An 8,864-nucleotide genomic window follows, 5' to 3' on the forward strand; every position below is an offset into this window, starting at 1 on the left:
GCTCTCTCTCCGTCCATATTAGTGTCCTCTATGTCTCCCTCTCAGTATCTTCTCTGTCCCATCAGTTCTTTATATCCTGGTCACTCCGCTGTTGTCCTGCATCACCGCTCTCTCTCCGTCCATATTAGTGTCCTCTATGTCTCCCTCTCAGTGTCTTCTCTGTCCCATCAGCTGTTTATATCCTGGTCACTCCGCTGTTGTCCTGCATCACCGCTCTCTCTACGTCCATATTAGTGTCCTCTATGTCTCCCTCTCAGTATCTTCTCTGTCCCATCAGCTGTTTATATCCTGGTCACTCCGCTGTTGTCCTGCATCACTGCTCTTTCTCCGTCCATTTTAGTGTCCGCTATGTCTCCCTCTCAGTATCTTCTCTGTTCCATCAGCTGTTTATATCCTGGTCACTCCGCCATTATCCTGCATCACTGCTCTCTCTCCGTCCATATTACTGTCCTCTATGTCTCCCTCTCAGTATCTTCTCTGTCCCATCAGTTCTTTATATCCTGGTCACTCTGCTGTTGTCCTGCATCACCGCTCACTCTCCGTCCATATTAGTGTCCTCTATGTCTCCCTCTCAGTGTCTTCTCTGTCCCATCAGCTGTTTATATCCTGGTCACTCCGCTGTTGTCCTGCATCACTGCTCTCTCTCCGTCCATATTAGTGTCCTCTATGTCTCCCTCTCAGTATCTTCTCTGTCCCATCAGCTGTTTATATCCTGGTCACTCCGCTGTTGTCCTGCATCACTGCTCTCTCTCCGTCCATATTAGTGTCCTCTATGTCTCCCTCTCAGTATCTTCTCTGTCCCATCAGCTGTTTATATCCTGGTCACTCCGCCATTATCCTGCATCACTGCTCTCTCTCCGTCCATATTAGTGTCCTCTATGTCTCCCTCTCAGTATCTTCTCTGTCCCATCAGCTGTTTATATCCTGGTCACTCCGCCATTATCCTGCATCACTGCTCTCTCTCCGTCCATATTAGTGTCCTCTATGTCTCCCTCTCAGTATCTTCTCTGTCCCATCAGCTGTTTATATCCTGGTCACTCCGCCATTATCCTGCATCACTGCTCTCTCTCCGTCCATATTAGTGTCCTCTATGTCTCCCTCTCAGTATCTTCTCTGTTCCATCAGCTGTTTATATCCTGGTCACTCCGCCATTATCCTGCATCACTGCTCTCTCTCCGTCCATATTAGTGTCCTCTATGTCTCCCTCTCAGTGTCTTCTCTGTCCCATCAGTTCTTTATATCCTGGTCACTCCGCTGTTGTCCTGCATCACCGCTCTCTCTCCGTCCATATTAGTGTCCTCTATGTCTCCCTCTCAGTATCTTCTCTGTCCCATCAGCTGTTTATATCCTGGTCACTCCGCTGTTGTCCTGCATCACCGCTCTCTCTATGTCCATATTAGTGTCCTCTATGTCTCCCTCTCAGTGTCTTCTCTGTCCCATCAGCTGTTTATATCCTGGTCACTCCGCTGTTGTCCTGCATCACTGCTCTCTCTCCGTCCATATTAGTGTCCTCTATGTCTCCCTCTCAGTATCTTCTCTGTTCCATCAGCTGTTTATATCCTGGTCACTCCGCCATTATCCTGCATCACTGCTCTCTCTCCGTCCATATTAGTGTCCTCTATGTCTCCCTCTCAGTATCTTCTCTGTCCCATCAGTTCTTTATATCCTGGTCACTCTGCTGTTGTCCTGCATCACTGCTCTCTCTCCGTCCATATTAGTGTCCTCTATGTCTCCCTCTCAGTGTCTTCTCTGTCCCATCAGTTCTTTATATCCTGGTCACTCTGCTGTTGTCCTGCATCACCGCTCTCTCTCCGTCCATATTACTGTCCTCTATGTCTCCCTCTCAGTATCTTCTCTGTCCCATCAGTTCTTTATATCCTGGTCACTCTGCTGTTGTCCTGCATCACCGCTCACTCTCCGTCCATATTAGTGTCCTCTATGTCTCCCTCTCAGTGTCTTCTCTGTCCCATCAGCTGTTTATATCCTGGTCACTCCGCTGTTGTCCTGCATCACTGCTCTCTCTCCGTCCATATTAGTGTCCTCTATGTCTCCCTCTCAGTATCTTCTCTGTCCCATCAGCTGTTTATATCCTGGTCACTCCGCTGTTGTCCTGCATCACTGCTCTCTCTCCGTCCATATTAGTGTCCTCTATGTCTCCCTCTCAGTATCTTCTCTGTCCCATCAGCTGTTTATATCCTGGTCACTCCGCCATTATCCTGCATCACTGCTCTCTCTCCGTCCATATTAGTGTCCTCTATGTCTCCCTCTCAGTATCTTCTCTGTCCCATCAGTTCTTTATATCCTGGTCACTCTGCTGTTGTCCTGCATCACCGCTCACTCTCCGTCCATATTAGTGTCCTCTATGTCTCCCTCTCAGTGTCTTCTCTGTCCCATCAGCTGTTTATATCCTGGTCACTCCGCTGTTGTCCTGCATCACTGCTCTCTCTCCGTCCATATTAGTGTCCTCTATGTCTCCCTCTCAGTATCTTCTCTGTCCCATCAGCTGTTTATATCCTGGTCACTCCGCTGTTGTCCTGCATCACTGCTCTCTCTCCGTCCATATTAGTGTCCTCTATGTCTCCCTCTCAGTATCTTCTCTGTCCCATCAGCTGTTTATATCCTGGTCACTCCGCCATTATCCTGCATCACTGCTCTCTCTCCGTCCATATTAGTGTCCTCTATGTCTCCCTCTCAGTATCTTCTCTGTCCCATCAGCTGTTTATATCCTGGTCACTCCGCCATTATCCTGCATCACTGCTCTCTCTCCGTCCATATTAGTGTCCTCTATGTCTCCCTCTCAGTATCTTCTCTGTCCCATCAGCTGTTTATATCCTGGTCACTCCGCCATTATCCTGCATCACCGCTCTCTCTCCGTCCATATTAGTGTCCTCTATGTCTCCCTCTCAGTATCTTCTCTGTCCCATCAGCTGTTTATATCCTGGTCACTCCGCTGTTGTCCTGCATCACTGCTCTCTCTCCGTCCATATTAGTGTCCTCTATGTCTCCCTCTCAGTATCTTCTCTGTTCCATCAGCTGTTTATATCCTGGTCACTCCGCCATTATCCTGCATCACTGCTCTCTCTCCGTCCATATTAGTGTCCTCTGTCTCCCTCTCAGTGTCTTCTCTGTCCCATCAGTTCTTTATATCCTGGTCACTCTGCTGTTGTCCTGCATCACCGCTCTCTCTCCGTCCATATTAGTGTCCTCTATGTCTCCCTCTCAGTATCTTCTCTGTCCCATCAGTTCTTTATATCCTGGTCACTCTGCTGTTGTCCTGCATCACTGCTCTCTCTCCGTCCATATTACTGTCCTCTATGTCTCCCTCTCAGTATCTTCTCTGTCCCATCAGTTCTTTATATCCTGGTCACTCTGCTGTTGTCCTGCATCACCGCTCACTCTCCGTCCATATTAGTGTCCTCTATGTCTCCCTCTCAGTATCTTCTCTGTCCCATCAGCTGTTTATATCCTGGTCACTCCGCTGTTGTCCTGCATCACTGCTCTCTCTCCGTCCATATTAGTGTCCTCTATGTCTCCCTCTCAGTATCTTCTCTGTCCCATCAGCTGTTTATATCCTGGTCACTCCGCCATTATCCTGCATCACTGCTCTCTCTCCGTCCATATTAGTGTCCTCTATGTCTCCCTCTCAGTATCTTCTCTGTCCCATCAGCTGTTTATATCCTGGTCACTCCGCTGTTGTCCTGCATCACTGCTCTCTCTCCGTCCATATTAGTGTCCTCTATGTCTCCCTCTCAGTATCTTCTCTGTCCCATCAGCTGTTTATATCCTGGTCACTCCGCCATTATCCTGCATCACTGCTCTCTCTCCGTCCATATTAGTGTCCTCTATGTCTCCCTCTCAGTATCTTCTCTGTCCCATCAGCTGTTTATATCCTGGTCACTCCGTTATTATCCTGCATCACTGCTCTCTCTCCGTCCTTATTAGTGTCCTCTATGTCTCCCTCTCAGTATCTTCTCTGTCCCATCAGCTGTTTATATCCTGGTCACTCCGCTGTTGTCCTGCATCACTGCTCTCTCTCCGTCCATATTAGTGTCCTCTATGTCTCCCTCTCAGTATCTTCTCTGTCCCATCAGTTCTTTATATCCTGGTCACTCCGCTGTTGTCCTGCATCACCGCTCTCTCTCCGTCCATATTAGTGTCCTCTATGTCTCCATCTCAGTATCTTCTCTGTTCCATCAGCTGTTTATATCCTGGTCACTCCGCTGTTGTCCTGCATCACCGCTCTCTCTCTGTCCATATTAGTTTCCTCTATGTCTCCCTCTCAGTATCTTCTCTGTCCCATCAGCTGTTTATATCCTGGTCACTCTGCTGTTATCCTGCATCACCGCTCTCTCTCCGTCCATATTAGTTTCCTCTATGTCTCCCTCTCAGTATCTTCTCTGTCCCATCAGCTGTTTATATCCTGGTCACTCCGCTGTTGTCCTGCATCACTGCTCTCTCTCCGTCCATATTAGTGTCCTCTATGTCTCCCTCTCAGTATCTTCTCTGTCCCATCAGCTGTTTATATCCTGGTCACTCTGCTGTTGTCCTGCATCACCGCTCTCTCTCCGTCCATATTAGTGTCCTCTATGTCTCCCTCTCAGTATCTTCTCTGTCCCATCTGTTCTTTATATCCTGGTCACTCTGCTGTTGTCCTGCATCACCGCTCTCTCTCCGTCCATATTAGTGTCCTCTATGTTTCCCTCTCAGTGTCTTCTCTGTCCCATCAGCTGTTTATATCCTGGTCACTCCGCTGTTGTCCTGCATCACTGCTCTCTCTCCGTCCATATTAGTGTCCTCTATGTCTCCCTCTCAGTATCTTCTCTGTCCCATCAGTTCTTTATATCCTGGTCACTCTGCTGTTGTCCTGCATCACCGCTCTCTCTCCGTCCATATTAGTGTCCTCTATGTCTCCCTCTCAGTGTCTTCTCTGTCCCATCAGCTGTTTATATCCTGGTCACTCCGCTGTTGTCCTGCATCACTGCTCTCTCTCCGTCCATATTAGTGTCCTCTATGTCTCCCTCTCAGTATCTTCTCTGTCCCATCAGCTGATTATATCCTGGTCACTCCGCTGTTGTCCTGCATCACCGCTCTCTCTCCGTCCATATTAGTGTCCTCTATGTCTCCCTCTCAGTATCTTCTCTGTCCCATCAGCTGTTTATATCCTGGTCACTTCGCCATTATCCTGCATCACCGCTCTCTCTCCGTCCATATTAGTGTCCTCTATGTCTCCCTCTCAGTATCTTCTCTGTCCCATCAGCTGTTTATATCCTGGTCACTCCGCTGTTGTCCTGCATCACCGCTCTCTCTCCGTCCATATTAGTGTCCTCTTTGTCTCCCTCTCAGTGTCTTCTCTGTCCCATCAGCTGTTTATATCCTGGTCACTCCGCCATTATCCTGCATCACCGCTCTCTCTCCGTCCATATTAGTGTCCTCTATGTCTCCCTCTCAGTGTCTTCTCTGTCCCATCAGCTGTTTATATCCTGGTCACTCTGCTGTTGTCCTGCATCACTGCTCTCTCTCCGTCCATATTAGTGTCTTCTATGTCTCCCTCTCAGTGTCTTCTCTGTCCCATCAGCTGTTTATATACTGGTCACTCTGCTGTTGTCCTGCATCACCGCTCTCTCTCCGTCCATATTAGTGTCCTCTATGTCTCCCTCTCAGTATCTTCTCTATCCCATCAGCTGTTTATATCCTGGTCACTCCGCTGTTGTCCTGCATCACCGCTCTCTCTCCGTTCATATTAGTGTCCTCTATGTCTCCCTCTCAGTGTCTTCTCTGTCCCATCAGTTCTTTATATCCTGGTCACTCCGCTGTTGTCCTGCATCACCGCTCTCTCTCCGTCCATATTAGTGTCCTCTATGTCTCCCTCTCAGTATCTTCTCTGTCCCATCAGTTCTTTATATCCTGGTCACTCCGCTGTTGTCCTGCATCACCGCTCTCTCTCCGTCCATATTAGTGTCCTCTATGTCTCCCTCTCAGTGTCTTCTCTGTCCCATCAGCTGTTTATATCCTGGTCACTCCGCTGTTGTCCTGCATCACCGCTCTCTCTACGTCCATATTCGTGTCCTCTATGTCTCCCTCTCAGTATCTTCTCTGTCCCATCAGCTGTTTATATCCTGGTCACTCCGCTGTTGTCCTGCATCACTGCTCTCTCTCCGTCCATTTTAGTGTCCGCTATGTCTCCCTCTCAGTATCTTCTCTGTTCCATCAGCTGTTTATATCCTGGTCACTCCGCCATTATCCTGCATCACTGCTTTCTCTCCGTCCATATTACTGTCCTCTATGTCTCCCTCTCAGTATCTTCTCTGTCCCATCAGTTCTTTATATCCTGGTCACTCTGCTGTTGTCCTGCATCACCGCTCACTCTCCGTCCATATTAGTGTCCTCTATGTCTCCCTCTCAGTATCTTCTCTGTCCCATCAGCTGTTTATATCCTGGTCACTCCGCCATTATCCTGCATCACTGCTCACTCTCCGTCCATATTAGTGTCCTCTATGTCTCCCTCTCAGTATCTTCTCTGTCCCATCAGCTGTTTATATCCTGGTCACTCCGCCATTATCCTGCATCACTGCTCTCTCTCCGTCCATATTAGTGTCCTCTATGTCTCCCTCTCAGTATCTTCTCTGTCCCATCAGCTGTTTATATCCTGGTCACTCCGCCATTATCCTGCATCACTGCTCTCTCTCCGTCCATATTAGTGTCCTCTATGTCTCCCTCTCAGTATCTTCTCTGTCCCATCAGCTGTTTATATCCTGGTCACTCCGCCATTATCCTGCATCACTGCTCTCTCTCCGTCCATATTAGTGTCCTCTATGTCTCCCTCTCAGTGTCTTCTCTGTCCCATCAGTTCTTTATATCCTGGTCACTCCGCTGTTGTCCTGCATCACCGCTCTCTCTCCGTCCATATTAGTGTCCTCTATGTCTCCCTCTCAGTATCTTCTCTGTCCCATCAGCTGTTTATATCCTGGTCACTCCGCTGTTGTCCTGCATCACCGCTCTCTCTATGTCCATATTAGTGTCCTCTATGTCTCCCTCTCAGTGTCTTCTCTGTCCCATCAGCTGTTTATATCCTGGTCACTCCGCTGTTGTCCTGCATCACCGCTCTCTCTCCGTCCATATTAGTGTCCTCTTTGTCTCCCTCTCAGTGTCTTCTCTGTCCCATCAGCTGTTTATATCCTGGTCACTCCGCCATTATCCTGCATCACCGCTCTCTCTCCGTCCATATTAGTGTCCTCTATGTCTCCCTCTCAGTGTCTTCTCTGTCCCATCAGCTGTTTATATCCTGGTCACTCTGCTGTTGTCCTGCATCACTGCTCTCTCTCCGTCCATATTAGTGTCCTCTATGTCTCCCTCTCAGTGTCTTCTCTGTCCCATCAGCTGTTTATATACTGGTCACTCTGCTGTTGTCCTGCATCACCGCTCTCTCTCCGTCCATATTAGTGTCCTCTATGTCTCCCTCTCAGTATCTTCTCTATCCCATCAGCTGTTTATATCCTGGTCACTCCGCTGTTGTCCTGCATCACCGCTCTCTCTCCGTCCATATTAGTGTCCTCTATGTCTCCCTCTCAGTGTCTTCTCTGTCCCATCAGTTCTTTATATCCTGGTCACTCCGCTGTTGTCCTGCATCACCGCTCTCTCTCCGTCCATATTAGTGTCCTCTATGTCTCCCTCTCAGTATCTTCTCTGTCCCATCAGTTCTTTATATCCTGGTCACTCCGCTGTTGTCCTGCATCACCGCTCTCTCTCCGTCCATATTAGTGTCCTCTATGTCTCCCTCTCAGTGTCTGCTCTGTCCCATCAGCTGTTTATATCCTGGTCACTCCGCTGTTGTCCTGCATCACCGCTCTCTCTACGTCCATATTCGTGTCCTCTATGTCTCCCTCTCAGTATCTTCTCTGTCCCATCAGCTGTTTATATCCTGGTCACTCCGCTGTTGTCCTGCATCACTGCTCTCTCTCCGTCCATTTTAGTGTCCGCTATGTCTCCCTCTCAGTATCTTCTCTGTTCCATCAGCTGTTTATATCCTGGTCACTCCGCCATTATCCTGCATCACTGCTCTCTCTCCGTCCATATTACTGTCCTCTATGTCTCCCTCTCAGTATCTTCTCTGTCCCATCAGTTCTTTATATCCTGGTCACTCCGCCATTATCCTGCATCACTGCTCTCTCTCCGTCCATATTAGTGTCCTCTATGTCTCCCTCTCAGTATCTTCTCTGTCCCATCAGCTGTTTATATCCTGGTCACTCCGCCATTATCCTGCATCACTGCTCTCTCTCCGTCCATATTAGTGTCCTCTATGTCTCCCTCTCAGTGTCTTCTCTGTCCCATCAGTTCTTTATATCCTGGTCACTCCGCTGTTGTCCTGCATCACCGCTCTCTCTATGTCCATATTAGTGTCCTCTATGTCTCCCTCTCAGTGTCTTCTCTGTCCCATCAGCTGTTTATATCCTGGTCACTCCGCTGTTGTCCTGCATCACTGCTCTCTCTCCGTCCATATTAGTGTCCTCTATGTCTCCCTCTCAGTATCTTCTCTGTTCCATCAGCTGTTTATATCCTGGTCACTCCGCCATTATCCTGCATCACTGCTCTCTCTCCGTCCATATTAGTGTCCTCTATGTCTCCCTCTCAGTGTCTTCTCTGTCCCATCAGTTCTTTATATCCTGGTCACTCTGCTGTTGTCCTGCATCACCGCTCTCTCTCCGTCCATATTAGTGTCCTCTATGTCTCCCTCTCAGTATCTTCTCTGTCCCATCAGTTCTTTATATCCTGGTCACTCTGCTGTTGTCCTGCATCACTGCTCTCTCTCCGTCCATATTAGTGTCCTCTATGTCTCCCTCTCAGTGTCTTCTCTGTCCCATCAGTTC

The sequence above is a fragment of the Pseudophryne corroboree genome, unplaced genomic scaffold, assembly GCF_028390025.1.
Source record: "Pseudophryne corroboree isolate aPseCor3 unplaced genomic scaffold, aPseCor3.hap2 scaffold_1976, whole genome shotgun sequence".
NCBI lineage: Eukaryota > Metazoa > Chordata > Amphibia > Anura > Myobatrachidae > Pseudophryne > Pseudophryne corroboree.